Source organism: Vulpes vulpes, chromosome 1 (assembly GCF_048418805.1).
Source record: "Vulpes vulpes isolate BD-2025 chromosome 1, VulVul3, whole genome shotgun sequence".
NCBI lineage: Eukaryota > Metazoa > Chordata > Mammalia > Carnivora > Canidae > Vulpes > Vulpes vulpes.
The window spans coordinates 97,193,683-97,211,010 of record NC_132780.1 but is presented as its reverse complement, the minus strand read 5'-3'; the positions used below and the strand labels follow the sequence as shown (position 1 = coordinate 97,211,010).

The 17,328-nt window shown below is 45.7% G+C and overlaps 1 long non-coding RNA gene across 1 annotated transcript in view; it reads left to right on the top strand.

Annotated features, from left to right (window-relative positions):
• Nucleotides 1–14,605, top strand: part of LOC140595906 (uncharacterized) — a 30,580-nt gene extending 15,975 nt beyond the window's left edge. Inside the window, exons 3-4 of the long non-coding RNA XR_011997848.1 lie at nucleotides 13,338–13,471; nucleotides 14,206–14,605. This is a non-coding gene — a long non-coding RNA (uncharacterized lncRNA). The remainder of the gene's footprint in view (nucleotides 1–13,337; nucleotides 13,472–14,205) is intronic.
• The last annotated feature ends 2,723 nt before the right edge of the window (nucleotides 14,606–17,328 follow it).

Genomic DNA, 17,328 nt, shown 5'->3' with positions numbered 1-17,328 from the left:
CCCCCCTCTCCCCTCCAGCGACCCTCAGTTTGTTTCCTATGATTAAGAGTGTGTATTTCCTGCATCTGTTTTCATCCTATTTGTTTATGCTTCCCTTCACAGATGTTCATGTGCTTTGCTTCTTTAATTCCTCCTATGAATGGCACCACATGGTGATTCTCTTTCCCGACTGAATTATTTCACGTAACACGATCCCTCTAGTTCTGTCCACGTCATTGCAAATGGCAAGATTTCCTTCTCTTTGATAGCTGAGTACCATTCCTATCATCTATCTATCATCCATGACCATCATCTATCTCCCATCCTCTTTATCCATCATCTGCCCGAGGCTACCGAGGCTCCTCCCACAGTGTGGCTACTGTCGACCCGGCTGCTGTGGACATCGGGGTGCAGGTGCCCAAGTCTCACTGCATCTGTATCTTCGGAGTGAGCTCCAGGCCGTGCACCTGCCGGTCGCAGGGCGGCTCTATTTGTAACTTCCTGTGGAGCCTCCAAACTGTTTCCAGAGCGGCTGCCCCAGTGGAAGAGGGTTGAGTGAGTTTTGTAGGACGTGGTAAACGTCTGGTCCACATTTCATTTTGCGTCCTGTGGGCTCCATTCATTGTCCTTAAGTGTTTCTGGGAAGCCGGTGTTGGGCTCCGTTTCAGTGAGATGATTCCGAAGCTCACAGGCCTCAGCTGGAGCCTGGAAGGAGGCAGGTGCGGCCCTGGCAGGGGCAAGCTGCCTCCCGCCCGGCCTCTTGCAGTGCCTGAGCGTCCCGCAGGGGGCGCCCGAGCTGGAGCCCCGCCCAGGGGCACACATGCGCAGTAGGCCATTTCCGCCTGCACTAACAGGAGCCTGCCTGTGCTCGGGAGGCCTGAGGAGGACGTTACAGGACACGCGGGGAGTCTTCAGGGGGACATTGGGCCGCGTTCAAGCTGACAGGAGTCCCCGTCTCCTCAGGACCCGCGGGGAGGCTTCAGGAAGAGGTGGGCCCGCGTCCACTCTGGCAGGAGCTCCCGGGCCCCTCAGGACATAGGTTGAGGCTTCTGGAACCTGGGGGCCGCATCCACGGTGACAGGAGCCCCGGCCTCCTCAGCACCCGCTGACTATGACTCAGGAACACGTGGGCCCACGTCCGCACTCACAGGAGCCCGGCTTCCTCAGGACCCCCTGGAGGACTCTGGAGGAGCCGTTGGGGGCCACGTCCACATCAGAAGGGATCCTCAGAACCACAGGGTAAGTGAATGGGTAGAATGAATGGTACGGTCAGGGGAGAGGCAGCAGTTGGTGGTTAGGGTTAGGTGAGATGTTAAGGGTTAGTGATTATGCTTAAGGTTATGGATTAGAGGTTAGGGGGAGGGAAAAGGGTAAGGGTCAGTGGTTAGGAGTTAGGATGGGGGTTAGGGGTTAGGGAAAGGGGTTAGGGTTAGGCACAGGATTTAGAGTTAGGGTTAGGGTTTAGGCTTTAGGGATTAGGGCAGGAGGTTAAGGGTTGGTGTTAGGGTTATGGTTAGAGTTAGGGTTGGGCTTAGGTTTGCAGTTAGGGTTAGGGGTTAGGCTCTGCGTTGGGGTTAGGGGTTAGGGTTAGGTGTTAGGGTTAAAGTTAGGGCTAGGTTTGGGGTTAGGGCTAGGGTTAGGGTTACTGTTTGGGTAGGTGTTAGGGTCAGGTCAGGGTCAGGGTACGGTTTTGGAAAAGGGTAAGAGATAGGGTTAGGGAGTGGGTTAGGGGTTAGTTTTAGGGTAGGGTTAGGGTACAGTTTGGGGTATGAGATAGGGTTAATATTACAGGGTTAGCGTTAGGGTACAGGTTAAGGTTAGGAATAGGATTTGAGTCCATTAAGTTAAGGTTAGAGTTAGAGGTTAGGGTTAGGGTTAGATTTAAGGTGGGGGTCAGGGTTAAGGGTTTAGAATAGGTTTAGGAGTTAGGGTGAGGGTTGGCAGGAAGGTTCAGTGAATGTGTTTCAGTCTTGGGGTTTGTGTTTGGTTTTCGATTAGTGATAGGTCTTGTTTCAGGGTTAGGTTAACATTAGGCTTAAGTGTAGGGTTAGGGTTATGTCTGTGTACGGTTAGATTTGGGTCTTGGCATGTGCCTGCACTGGGACTCTAGTATATTCGGCGGTATACTTTTATGCACTCTATTTAGGTTTTGGGTTCAAAGATTGCCTGAGTCCACCAAGTCAGTGGCCTCCCCAGAGAATCAATTCCAGGCTTCTGCTGGGGTCAGAACAGACATGGCAGGCTTCTCCTGAGCTGAGCTAAGGAGGAGATTTGTGGCTCTAAATACTATTTATTTGGATTTTCAGTTGCACAAGATAACTCTTGTGCATGCATGTTTCATCAATACTACCAATTATTATTTTAAAGTTTTACTTGAATTCCTGTTTGTAAACACAGTATGATATAGTTTCAGGTCTACCACATAGTGATTCAACCCTTGGATACAACGGCTGGTACTGGTCACAGGTGCCCTCCACTATTCCCATCCCCTGATTCCCCATCCCCCCCACCTTCCTCTGGTATTTATTAGTTTATTCTCTGTGGTTAAGAGTGTGTTTCCTGGTTTGCTTCTCTCATCCCCCCCTCCGCCCCTTTGCCAGTTTGTTTGGTTTCTTAAAATTCACATGTGAATGCAATTGTATGGTATTTGGTATGTGTCTTTCTCTGACTGAGTTCATTTAGCATAAGTCCTTTCCACTTCTCCCACGTCATTGTAAATGGCTTCATTTCATCCCTTCTGATGACCGAGTGATGTCACAGTGTGTATATTTACCACATCGTCTCTGCCCATTCATCTGTCGGTGGACATCTGAGCTGTATGCACAGTTTGGCTGTTGTTGATAACGCTGCTACAAACAGTGGGCTGCGTGTCCCTCTTCGAATCTACTAAACTACTTTTGTATCCTCGGGGTAAATACCTAGCTGTGCAGTTTTGGAATTGTAGGGTAGCTCTACTTTGAACTTCTCGAGGACCCTCCACACTGTTTTCCACAGTGACTGCACCTGTTTGCATGCCCACCAGGAGTGTAAGGGAGCTCTCCCTTCTCCATAGCCTCACCAACACCTATTATTTCTTGTGTTGTTAATTTTAGCCATTCTAACGGCTGTCAGGTGACATCTCATTGTGGTTTTGGTTTGCATTTCCTTGATGATGGGTGATGCTGGGTGTCTTTCCGTGTGTCTGGCGGCCATCTGGATGTCTTGCCAGAGACAAAGTCCATTCATGTCTTCTGCCCATCTGCAGTTGGATACTTTGTGTTTAGGATGCTGAGATTTATATTTGCTTTATGTGTTTTGGATACTAACTCTTTATTAGATGTGTTGTTTACAAATATCTCCTCTTGTTTTGTATGTTGCCTTTGAGCTTTGGTTGTTTCCTTCACTTTGGGGAAGCTTTTCAATTTGATGAAGCCCCAAGAGTATTTTTGCTTTTGTTTCCCTCGCCTCAGAGGCATTTCTAGAAAGAAGATCCAATGGCCAATGTCAAAGACGGTGCTGCCTATCTTTTCTTCTTTTTATGGTTTCAGGTCTCACATTGAGGTCTTTCGTCCATTTTGAATTTATATGGTATAAGAGAGGGGTCCAGGTTCATTCTTCTGCATGTGGCTGCCTGGTTTTCCCAACACCATTTGTTCTTATCCTGGGGTCAGGGTTAGGGTTTGTTGAAGAGACTGCTTTGTGCCATTGGATATTCCTTCCTGCCTTATTGTCGATTAATGGATCATAGAGTTACAGGTTTCTATCTTGTTTCGGCTTTCCCTTTTGTTCTGTTGATCTAAGCGTCTCCTGTTGGGAGGTTCTTGATTGCTGATTCAATTTCTTTGCTGGTTATCTGTCTGTTCAAATTTCTTATTTCTTCCTTTTTTATTTTTGCTATGTTATATATTTCTAGGAATTGATCTATTTCTTCCAGGTTCGAGGTTGCTGGCATATAATTTTTCATAATGTTCTCTTATAAACCTTTGTATTTCTCTAGTGTTGTTATTTCTCTTTTCTCATTTGTGATTTTATTTGGGTCCTTTCTCGTCTTTTTATCTTTTTTCTTTTTTAAAGATTTTATTTATGAATTCATGAGAGACACAGAGAGGCAGAGGTATCGGCAGAGGGAAAATGAGGCTCCATGCAGGGAGCCAGATGTGGGACTTGATCCCCCAGGACCCCGGATCATGATCTGAGCCAAAGCAGATGATCAACCACTGAGGCACCCAGGTGCCTTGCTGATTCAATTCCATTGCTAGTTATGGGTCTGTTCACATTTTCTGTTTCTTCCTATTTCAGTGTTGCTCGTTTGCACATTTCTAGGGATTTGTCCATTTCTTCCAGGTCTCCCAGTTTGTTAGCGTATAGTCTTTCATAGTTTTCCCTTATAATTGTCTTGTTTTTCTGGTGTTGATTGTGATCTCTCTTCTCTCATTTGTGATTTTATTTATTTAAGTCTTGTCTCTTTTCTTGTGGATAAGGCTGGCTAGGGATTGATCCATTTTATTAATTATTTTGAAGAACCAGCTCTTAGTTTCGTTATTCCATTCGACTGTTTTGTGGTTTCTGTATTGTTTATGTCTGCTCTCATCTTTATTTTTTCCCTTCTTCTGTAGGCTTTAGGCTTTGTTTGCTATTCCTTTGCCAGCTCCTTTAGGTGTAGGGTTAGGTTGTGTATTGGAGACTTCTTGTTCCTTGAGTTAGGCCTGTATTGCTATGTACTTCCCTCTTAGGTCTGCCTTTGCTACATTCCAGAGGTTTGGAGAAACATGTTTTCATTTTCATTTGTTTTAAATTTTCTCTTTAATTTCCTGGTTGCTCCATTCATTCTCTCGTAGGATGTTCAAAATCTCCACGTTTTTTTGGTCTGTCCAAAGTTTTTCTTACTGTCGACTTCGAGTTTCATAGCGTCGTGGTCCGAAAATGTACAGGGTGTGACATCAACCTTCTTGTACCTGTTGTACCTGTTGAGGGCTGATTTGTGGCCCATGATATGATCTGTTCTGGAGAATGTCCCATGTGCACTTGAAAGGAATGTGTATTTTGCTTTAGGATGAAATGTTTTGACTATATCTGTTGAGTCGCTGTGGTCCAGTTTGTCAAGGCTATTGTTCCCCTGTTGATTTTCTGCATAGTCGATCGGTCCATTGCCATAAGTGGTGTTAAAATCCCCTGTCATGGGATCCCTGGGTGGCGCAGCGGTTTGGTGCCTGCCTTTGGCCCAGGGCGCGATCCTGGAGACCCGGGATCGAATCCCACGTCGGGCTCCCGGTGCATGGAGCCTGCTTCTCCCTCTGCCTGTATCTCTGCCTCTCTCTCTCTGTGTGACTATCATAAATAAATTAAAAAAAAAAAAATCCCGTCATTGTATTATTATCAGTGAGTTCCTGTACGTTTGTTGTTAATTAGTTTCTATATTTAGGTACTCCCTGTTGGCAGCATAAATATTTAGTTGTCTGATCTTGATAGAGAGTCTTTTTTATTATGAAATAATGCCCTTCTTCATCTCTTCTTACAGTATTTGTTCTTTCTTTTTGGAAATTTAAATATTTTATTTATTTTTTCATGAGAGATACACAGAGAAGCAGAGGCAGAAACATAGGCAGAGGGAGAGGCAGGCTCCCCAAAGGAAGGCCAATGTGGGACTTGATCCTGGGATCCCAGGATCACACCCTGAGCCAAAGGCAGATGCTCAACCACTGAGCCACCAAATGTACCCCAGGGTTTGATTTGAAATCTAGTTTGTCTGATATAAGTATGAGTCCTCCAGCTTTCTTTTGATGTCCATTAGCGTGATAGATGATTTTCCTTCCCCTGACTTTCAATCTGCTGGTGTCTATAGGTCTAAGGTGAGCATTATGTAGGCAGCATACAGATGGATCTTGTTTTTTTAATAACGATTTTATTTATGAGAGAGTGAGAGAGAGAGAGAGGTAGAAAATGATATAGAGAGAAAAACAGGCTCCCCACCAGGGGCCCAATATGGGACTGGATCCCAGACTCCAGGATCACACCCTGAGTTAAAGTCAGAGGCTCAACCCCTGAGCCACCCAGGCATCCCGGATCATGATTTTTAAGCCACTCTGATACCCTATATCTTTTGATTGGAGCATTTAGCCTATCAGCATTCAGAGTGATTATTGAAAGATATGAACTAAGTGCCTTTGTGTTACCAGCAGAGTTGGTGTTTCTGGTGATGTTCTCTGGTCCTTTCTAGCCTTTGTTGCTTTTGGTCTCTTTTTTTCCCCCACTAGAAGAGTCCCTCTTAAAATTTCTTACTGGACTGGTTTAATGGTCATGAACACCTTTATATTTTGCCTGTCCGTGAAACTATCTCTCCTTCTATCCTGAATGACACCCTTGCTGAAGAAAGAATTCATACAAATTGGACTCCAATAAAAAGAAATTTAAACACATAAAATAGGAGATCCCGGGGTGGCACTGCATTTTGGCGCCTACCTTTGGCCCAGGGCACGATCCTGGAGACCCGGGATCGAATCCCACGTCGGGCTCCCCGTTCATGGAGCCTGCTTCTCCCTCTGCCTGTGTCTCTGCCCCCCCCCTCTCTCTCTCTGTGTGTGTGTGTGTGTGTGTGTGTGTGACTATCATAAATAAATAATAAAATAAAATTTTGCTATTATGATTGAGGAAAATGGCATGTAGAAGGAAAACCAGAAGCTGAAAGAGAGGAGGACAGATTATACCATCCTTAGCCTTCACAGGGACCTGGTGTCCTTTCCTAAGAGGGCCCCCCCGCTCCGTAGGATGCTTCCTGCCCCTCTGTGCTCCTTCTTGAACCCAACAGGCATATCTCCGTGCCTCCAGCACCTCTGCATCCTGGCTCATAGCGTCTTCCATGTATCCTATTGAGGAGCACAGCGTCGTGTATTTAACCATCCGGATGCTGTTTGACAACATTGGGGGTATTCCGACTTTTGTTGGTTTTGGGGTGTGTGTGTCTATCACATGCAGCTATCACGTGCAGCTATCTGATCCTCTGACTGGGTCACCCAAATGCCGAAAGGGTTGGCACATCATCATTTCTGGTGCTGGCGCTGGGTGGCCAGCTGGGCTCTCCTGGCTGACCCGGGGCTCGCTCCTGCAGTGACTTTCCGCTGTAGGGTTAGCTGAGCTGGAAGGTCCGACTCCGCCACATTCCAGCAGCCCTGGGGCTGCCTGTGTGTGGGAGTCAGGGTCAGGAAGGGGCTGGGGTTCTTCGGTCCCCTGTGCTGTCTGGCCTTCAGGCCGAGCCCCATGCTCACCCAGCCCCTACTCACTAGGCCGAAGAGGGTGCCCTCCACACTCTGGTGTGAGCGATCCAGCACTACAAGGTGTGCACCCACTGTCCACCTGGTGAGGGTGACCAGGGGAGTGAGCTGCAAGTGTAGGACCCACGAAATTTAACAAAAATCCCCTACCCATGGACAAGGAGAGCAGGACTGATTCCATTTTTTGCTACACCTGCCACCTCCCCTATGACCCCCACATGACCTGCTTATTGCTTAAGGCGCTGCCCCACCCTAGAGGAGCTGCTGGGCACACCCTAATCGGAAATCCTCTCATAACAATGTAACCCTGCTTTGTACCCACCAAAACTGCACGCCAGTTCTGACCACAGTAATAGGCCAGCTCAAGTGGATACAATAGGGTAAGGTGTAATTAAATCGGCCACCTGCGTTTGGATCTACATGACTGTGCAACTTTCTGCGTATCCCATGGGCCACTGGCCCTATAAAGCTGCTATGCCTCTTAGTCTCGGGGTCCAAGTCCCTGCTCCGCTGTGTCAGGTGCACTTGGACCCAAGCCCGAGCTTGTAAATAAAACCTCGTGTGATTGCATCGGTGTCGGCTCCTCAGTGGTTTCTCGGTTTCTCAATCTTGGCACAACACAAGAGCCTGCTGTCCTGACATCCCTTCCAGGACCACGCTGACCGCCCCGCAGGCCCTCTGTGCCCCAGGCACACAGGCACGGGAATGCGGGGAGGGGAGGAATTGCCCCGGAACCTGGCTAGCCCCAGCCCCCTTGACAGAGGGAGCACAGACCTCCCAGGTAGTTTTTTTCACAGACCCTGGTGACTTGAGGCTCCCTGGATGTCATTCTGTCCCAGCCCCTCCTGGCCCACGGGGCACAGGCTGAGTCCCAGAAAAGTCTGTGGGGTCCTGACCTGGGGTCTGGCCGCCCCTGGAGGGCACGTTGGGATGTCAGCTGTGTGTGCCTGGCGGCGCACCTACAGGGGGTGGTTGGGGCCTGGGTGGTGCCCCGTCCTCCTATCTGGGGGTCTCCCCACCCCCCTGGCACAGATTTCTGGGAGACACAGAAACGGGCTGGCTGTGCATTTTCGCACCACACCACTTTATTGATTTTCCACAGAAAACGGGTCAGAGCCTTCCCCTGGGGACGGAGACCTTTCTGTCCTTTAGGGGAGGGCAAGAATCATACAGGGTGGGGGGGTGAGTGCTGCAGTCCCCCACCTGGGACCATTTGTGGACTCCGGGTGGGGGCATGTGTCCTGAGGTTTCAGCCTGAGAGACGGTTCTGAGGACAGCAGAGATGACCTGGACCTGCAGCTCATGGGCTCCTGTGCTTGGTCACCACAGGGCAGCTGGACCCCGGCCTCGGGCCCCCTGGGGCTGCAGCACCTGGAGGAGCCTGCCTCCTGGTGTGGGTGCGGGTGTGGCCCACCGGCATACCCCTGCTCTCCCCACCCTGGGGTGTCCCGGGATCCCCAGGGCTGCCCTAGGTCAGCGACCTGGATCTGTGGGGTATGCCCAGGGACCAGAATCCAGGCCTGCCCAGGGCCATGGGGGGCTGGATCCCATTAGCCTTTGTGTTGGGCCTGCAGGGGGGCTCAAATCACCCCAGCACCCACAGAGCCCGGGGCCAGGACAACCCGGGTCCCTCTGGGTTAGGGGCTGGTGTCCTGTGCAGGGTGTGCCGCCCTCCAGGATCGACAGGGGGAGGAGGCAGGGCACAGTGCATCCTCTGCTCCACCCACCTGCACCCACACTGTGTGGGGCTCCCTGCCTCCCCTCCTCCCTGCAACCCCTGGCTACTCAATGGGACACCCGTGTTTCTGATGGGAGCAGGGTATCCATAGAACCCCAGGGAGGCTGAGCATGTCCCACAGGGGGCAGCTGCACTGGGTCCTTGCTGGGAGCCGATGGTGTGGGGGTAGATGGTGTGGGGGCAGGGGTATGATGGTGGTGGAGTATGGGGATGGTGTAGGGGGGATGGTGTTGGGGTATAGTGTGGGTGGGGATTGTGTGGGGCTGTGTGGATGTGAGGGGGATGATGTAGGGGGGATGCTATGGGGGATGATGATGTAATGGGATGGTGTGGGTGTGGGGAATGAGGGGGATGGCGTGTCGGGCCGGCAGACACAAGATATCCCCTTTCTCTAAGTTGCCCACAGAGATGTCTGCAGATAAAGGTGACCCCAGTCTGGGGTTTGCTGTGGCACCTGCCCCTGGGGCCCCTTGTGGTCAGTGCAGGGCCCTGGCTGTACCGGGGACATTATCTGGGGGTCATCATATGTTTACAAATTGCAAATTGTCTCAAATAAAATGCATAGAATTTAGAAATATATAAAGCACCAAATGTGGGTGTCACCCTGACCCATCCGACCCCCATCGGATCGATGTGTGTCCTGCTCCAGCCATGGCAATGCTGCCTGGCACCCAGGTCCCCTTCCTGCCCTCACCCCAGCCCCCTGCTTCCCAGGGTGCCATCCCTCACCCCATTTGGGGTTCAGCTGTCATGGCAACCCCTGGAGGCCCTATCCTAGTGGCCTCCTCTTCCCCGAGGCCCCGGGGATGGGGGCACAGGGGTCATCGCCAGTACCCAACCATGTTGCCTTGTGTTGTTGGCTGCTGTTGCTCCCCCTGGCCTCAGAAGCCCCGTGTTCCCTACTGAGAAGCCCCGGGGCCCCAAACCACCTTAATTTTCTCGGCCTCCACGAGTCCGGTCCCATCCTATCTAGCTCCTTCCCCCTTCCTTGGAGCTCTTAAGGGAGCAATTGCAATGACTTCAGCATAGCAGCATGTGTTGGGGGACAGGCCCAGGGTTTGGGGATCAGGAAGACGTGGAGCGCTGGCATCCCAGCTGTGCAGCCGGATTCCATCCTGCAGACTCTTATTCCCTAAGGCTATCTTGACAACTGACTTTGTACATACAAAAGCTCTCCTTTGTCTTTAAAAGATGAAGAGCGAGTCAAAGCGTTTTTCTCTGCCCATCTGATTGCTCAGATTCCAATCTGAGATGTATTTCCTGTTAATAAGGTTAATTTACTATCCGTAGTACCATGGTTAAAATATTCTGACACAAGGAATCCAGAGGGATGAGGGTTTCTCATCTCTTTCTTCACAGCTCAGTCACTCATCAGGAAATACATCTTTATGGACTTGGAAAGAACTGAGAGACATCATTACCAATTACCAATGGTCCTATTATTATGTGAAGGATTCTTCCCGAGATTCTTCCCCTGTTTCAACTGACACTGAAACACTGTGAACTATTTGGAAGACAAATGTCAGAGAAAAAATGTTATGTACTGATTATTTTATTTTATTTTTTTATTTTTTTATTTTTTTAAAGATTTTATTTTTTTATTTTTTACTTATTTATGATAGTCATACAGAGAGAGAGAGAGGCAGAGACACAGGCAGAGGGAGAAGCAGGTCCATGCACCGCGAGCCCCATGTGGGGTGATCCTCGGTCTCTAGGATCATGCCCTGGGCCAAAGGCAGGCGCTGAACCACTGTGCCACCCAGGTATGCCTGCATTGCTGATTTGAAATGCACTTGCAGTATGGTGTCTTTTAAAATAGAAGTTTTTTGTCTGATTTTTGCTATTTATTATCCTTTCCTGCTTTTCAGGTGGAGGAGGCATTATACGTGTTCATAAGTGTTTTTCTTTCCTTCTGATATAAAATTCTTACTTTGTTCCCATCGAAGGAACTCTTTAAGAATAAGGCGTAAGTTAATTAAACTATTCTAAAAATGGCTTCACCCTTGGAGCCTGATTCTTTTAAGTCAATTTTCAAAATAAATCTTATTGATTAGAAAAGAATCAAAGATTTATAGGGAAATTGAGAAGATACTACAGAGAATTCTCATGCACTTGCACTCAATTTCTCCAATTATTGATATCTTATATTAGTACGGTACAAATATTAGCTAATGAATCAATATTAAAATATTCGCATTAACCAAAGACCATTCTTTATTCAGATTTCCTTAGTTTTGCTAAGTAACCATCCCTCATATCACATTATATTTGTCCTCATGTTGTCCTCGGCTCCTCTGGATTGTGACAGTCTTTCAGCCTTTCCTTGTTGTTGAACTGGAACACTTTGAGAAGTAGAGTATTTTGTAAAATTTCCCTCAGTTGGGACATGTCTCTCATTTGTCTCATGATTGATCTGTTTTTGTGGAGTATATACAGCGATATACTGCCATTTTTATTATATAAAGAATAGATACTATCATGTGACTTATCAGTCTTGGTACCGATCTGATCATCCTGCTGAGGTAGTGTTTGTCAGCTTTCCCTATCGTAAAGTGATTCTTTATTATTATTATTATTATTATTATTATTATTATTATTATTATTTTAACTTTTTCATAGTATTTATTGTAGAACGAAGTTACTATGTGTATTCCACACATAAGAGTGGGAAGCTATGCTCATCCACTTGAGGGTGGAATGTCTTCACAAATTGTTTGAAATTCTTCTACATGGGAGATTTCTCTTCCTTCTGGGTTTGTTTGGTTGTTTCTTTTTCAATGATGATATTTATTTCTTTGAATGAGAGAGGAGCGAAAAAGAATGAGCGAGAGGGGCAGAGGGAGAGGGAGAAGCTGTTTTCCTGCTGAACAGGGAGCCTGCCTTGGGTCCTGGAATATGATCTGAGCCTAAGGCAGAAGCTTAACTGACTAAGCCACCCAGGTGCCACTCTTTCTTTCTTCCTTTCTTTTTTTAATAATAAATTAAATTTTTTCGTGTTCAATTTGCCAACATATGGAATAACACCCAGTGCTAATACCATCTAGTGCCCCCCTCAGTGCCCGTCACACATTCACCCCCACCCCCACCCTCCTCCACTTCCATCACCCCAAGTTCATTTCTCAGAGTCAGGAGTCTTTTTGTTCTGTCTCCCTTTCTGATATTTCCCATACATTCCTTCTCCCTTCCCTGATATTCCCTTTCACTATTATCTACATTCCCCAAATGAATGAGAACATACAGTGTTTGTCCTTCTCTGATTGACTTACTTCACTCAGCATAATACCTTCCAGTTCCATCCACGTTGAAGCTAATGGTGAGTATTTGTCATTTCTAATGGCTGAGCAAGGCCCACCTTTTCTCTCTCTTCATCTTCTGAGTCTCCTATGATATGAATGTTTCTGTTTTAATAAGTGGCTGAGTTCACTATGTCTGCCTCTGTAGTCCGAAATCTTTCCTGTTTTTAAGGCTTTCACTTGGAACTGCATGTCAGTTATAGTATTTTTAATGTTCGCCTGACTAGATTTTAGTTCTTTTATTTCAACAGTAAGGGATTCTCTAGTTTTCTTCTGTGCTCTTTTTCCAGCCCAGCTGCTATCTTTATAATCATTGTTTTAAACTGTAGTTAGACATCATATATGCGTATTGATGAACTTCCTGGCTGTGAGTACTACCTCATGTTATTGTATGGAGGTGAATTTCTCCATCTCTTTATGTTTTCCAGAAAAGAAAGAAGGAAAAAAAAGAAAAACCAAGAAAAACAATAACAACTGCCCTCCCCAAAGAAACAGCAGATTCTTTTGGCCTGCTTGTTAAAAGATTCTAAATCCCAAAATAAGAAACACAATTAAAGTACCATGAAAGTAAACGTAAGAAATCTATATGGTATACATACATAAAAATTAAAATAAGGCAATTAATACAAAAGAATCAAAGAAAATAAATGAAAATAAAGCACGAAGTACAGAGGAAGCTAGACCCTACTTTCCTGGCAGAGCTGAAACTCTGCAGTCTCTGTCGTCTGACAACGTGGTGGCAGCGAGTGGTCTGTGTGGGGTCAGGGGTGGGCCTTGGCGCTCATTGTCAGGTGCACATCTGCCTGGGAGATGCACCTGCGGGGTCAGAGGCAGGGTGGGCGTTAGCGCCTCTGGCCTCCAGCAAGCGGCGCTGTGCTGCTCCCTAAGCCTGTTGCTGATGGGCGGGATTCGGGTGGGGACGCTGGGTCCTCTGGCTCTGGGGCTGAGCATCCCACCCCCATTCTGCAGGGTCCTCCAATGAAGAGACCCCAGGCCCCTGGATCTCTGCTGCATCACTCAGAAGCCTGCGTTCACTCTGCCTGCGTCCAAGCTTCTTTTGGTTTTGTTTTTTTATCTCAGACTGTTGTGCCCAAGATTGCGAATCTGAGAAACCACAGAGAAGCCACACCAATGCAAACACATGAGGGTGATTTACAAGCTCAAGCTTGCGTCCAAGTACACCGGACACAGAGGAGCAGGAATTGGACACCAAGGTGGGTTTTAGCTTCGTTTTAAGGGCTGGTCTCAGGGACCTCCAGAGGGGCTGGAGCAATTCCTCAAGTTCTCTTTACATTTTGATATGGGGCCTTCAAAGGCATTGAGCTCTGTTCTTATTCCAATAGGGGATTCCTGCCCTTGGCCTGGGCTCAGTTCTTATGCTCATGTGGGGCTTTCTAGGATATTAACCTGTAAACTTTTGTTTTTTTCCTGTAAGTGAAGTAATGTAAATTTCAGGTCTTCTTCACAGGGGCCTGGGATGGCTGGACGTGTGCTAAGGCTGAACTTAATGTGGAATGCCTTAATTTTCTTAGCCTCCACGCATCCTATCCCATCCTATCTAGCTCCTTCCCCCTTCCCCCGATCTCCTAAGAGAGCAATTGCAAATGACCTCTGGTGGCAGCCTGTGTTGGGGGACAGGCCCAGGGATTTGGAATCAGGAAGACCTGGAGCGTGGGCATCCGGGCTGTGCAGCGGGATTCCATGCTGCAGACTCTTATTCCCTAAGGCTATCTTGACAACTGACTTTGTATATAGAAAAGCTCTCCTTTGTCTTTAAAAGATGAAGAGGGAGTCAAAGCATTTTTTCTCTGCCCATCTGATTGCTGTGATTCCAATCTGAAACTTATTTCCTATTAATAAGGATAATTTACTCTCCATAGTACTATGGGTAAAATATTTTGACACAAGTAATCAGAGGACTGAGGGTTTCTCATCTCTTTCTTCACAGCTCAGTCACTCATCAGGAAATGCATCCTTATGGATTTGGAGAGAACCGAGAGACATTATCACCAATGGTCCTATTATTATGTGAAGGATTCTTCCCTGAGATTCTTCCCCTGTTTCAACTGACCCTTAAGTACTGTGAACTCTTTGGAAGAGAAATGTCAAGGAAATAAATGTTATACATTGCTAATTTTAAATGCACTTGCAATATGGTGTAATAGAAGTATTTTTATCTGTTTTTTTGCTATTTATTATCCTTTCCTGCTTTTCAGGTTGAGGAGACATTATACATGTTCATTAGTGTTTTTCTTTCCTTCTGATATATAATTCTTTCTTTGTTCCCATCGAAAGCACTCTTTAAGAATAAGGCAAAAGTTAATTAAACTATTCTTAAAATGTCTTCACACTTGGAGCCTGATTCATTTAAGACAATTTTCAAAATAAATCTTATTTACTAGAAAAAAAAACAAAGATTTATAGGGAAATTGAGAAGATAGTACAGAGAATTCTCATGCACTTGAACTCAATTTCTCCAATTATTGATATCATATATAAGTACAGTACACATTAGCTAATGAATCAATATTAAAATATTCGCATTAACCAAAGACCATTCATTATTCAGATTTCCTTAGTTTTTGCTAAGTAACCATCCCTCATATCCCATTCCATTTGTTCATGTTTTCTTAGGCTCCTCTGGATTGTAAGAGTCTTTCAACCTTTCCTTGTTGTTGTTGAACTGGAATACTGTGAGAAGTAGGGTATTTTGTAAAATTTCCCTCAGTTGGGACATGTCTGTCACTTATCTCAAGATTGAACTGTTTTTGTGGATTATATACAGAGATATGCTTCCATTTTTATTATATCATATAAAGGATAGATACTATCAACATGATTTATCAGTCTTAGTACAGATCTGATCATCTTGCTGAGGTTGAGTTTGTCAGCTTTCTCCATAGTAAAGTGATTCGTTATTATTATTATTATTATCATCATTATTATTATTATATTATTATTTTTTTAACTTTTTCATAGTATTTATTGTAGAACGAAGTTACTATGTGTATTCCACACATAAGAGTGGGAAGCTATGCTCATCAAGTTGAGGGTGGAATGTCTTCACAAATTGTTTGAAATTCTTCTACATTGGGGATTTCTCTTACTTCTGGGTTTGTTTGGTTGTTTCTTTTTCAAAGATGATATTTATTTTTTGAGAGAGAGAGGAGTGAAAAAGAATGAGCGAGAGGGGCAGAGGGAGAGGCAGAAGCTAGTTCCTTGCTGAACAGGGACCTGGAACATGATCTGAGCCTAAGGCAGAAGCTTAACTGACTGAGCCAATGAGATGCCACTCTTTCTTTCTTTTTTTTAATAATAAATTACTTTTTTTGGTGTTCAATTTGCTAACATACGGAATAACACCCAGTGCTCATCCCATCTAGTGCCCCCCTCAGTGCCCATCACCCATTCACCCCTACTCCCCGCTCTCCTCCACTTCCATCACCCCTAGTTCGTTTCCGAGAGTGTTTATGTTCTGTCTCCCTTTGTGATATTTCCCACACCTTTCTTCTCCCTTCCCTTATATACCCGTTCACTATTATTTATATTACCCAAATGAATGAGAACATATAATGTTTGTCCTTCTCCAATTGACTTACTTCATTCAGCATAATACCTTCCAGTTCCATCCACGTTGAAGCAAATGGTGGGTATTTGTCATTTCTAATGGCTATGCAAGGCCCACATTTTCTCTCTCTTCATGTTCTGAGTCTACTATAATATGAATGTTTTTGTTTGAATAAGTGGCTGAGTTCCCTAAGTCTGCCTCTGTGGTCCATAACCTTTTTTGTTTTCAAGACTGCCACTTGGGACTGCATCTCGGTTATAGCATTTTTAACGTTGCCCTGACTAGATTTTAGTTCTTTTATTTCTACAGTAAGGGATTTTCTAGTTTTCTTCTGTGCTCTTTTTCCAGCCCAGCTGCTATCTTTATAATCATTGTTTTAAACTCTAGTTAGACATCATGTATGTGTATTGATGAACCTCCTGGCTGTGGGTACGACCTCATGTTATTTTATGGAGGTGAATGTCTCCATCTCATTATTTTTTCCAGTAAAGAAAGAAGGAAGAAAAAAAACAAACAAGGAAAACAATAACAAATGACCTCCTTCGATTTTTTTTTTTCCAGATGTTGGTTACTTTAGATGAGGAAGGAACGGGACAGGATGGGCTACCAATTTTACCAATTTTCTGGCTTCCCTACAGGATGTTGATTTCACAGGGTTTGTCTCTAGCATTCTGTTGAATTTTCTTTCTTTTTATTTTGTAAAGATTTTTTTATTATTTGTTTATTCATGAGAGACACACAGAGAGAGGCAGAGACATAGGCAGAGGGAGAAGCAGGCTCCCTGTAAGGAGCCCAAGGCAGGACTCAATCCCAGGACCAGGGATCACACTTGAGCCAAAGGCAGAAGCTCAATCACTGAGCCACCCAGGTACCTCTCTGTTTAATTTTCTTGAAGTTGGGCTCTATCTTTATAATTATCTTGAAGTTGGGCTGCTATCTTTATAATCATTGTTTTAAACTGTAGTTAGACATCATATATGCGTATTGATGCACTTCCTGGCTCTGAGTACTATTTCATGTTACTTTATGGAGGTGAATTTCTCCATCTCTTTATGTTTTCCAGAAAAGGAAGAAAAAGAAAAACCAAGAAAAGCAATAATAACTGCTCTCCCAGGGGAAAAAAACACCAGACTATTTTGGCCTGCTTGTTAAAAGAGTCTAAATCCCAAAATAAGAAACACAATTAAAGTACCATGAAAGTAAACATAAGAAATATATGAGGTACATACATAACAATTAAAATAAGGCAGTTAATACAAAAGAATCAAAGAAAATAAATGAAAATAAAGCACAAAGTACAAAGGAAGCTAGACCCTACTTTCCTGGCAGAGCTGAAGCTCTGCACCCTCTGTGGTCCGACAACTTGGTGGCAGCAAGTGGTCTGTGTGGCGTCTGGTGATGGGACTTGGCGCTGATTGTCAGGTGAACATCTGCCTGGGAGATGCACCTGTGGGGTCAGAGGCGGGGTGGGCATCAGCACCTCTGGCCTCCAGTGGGCGGCGC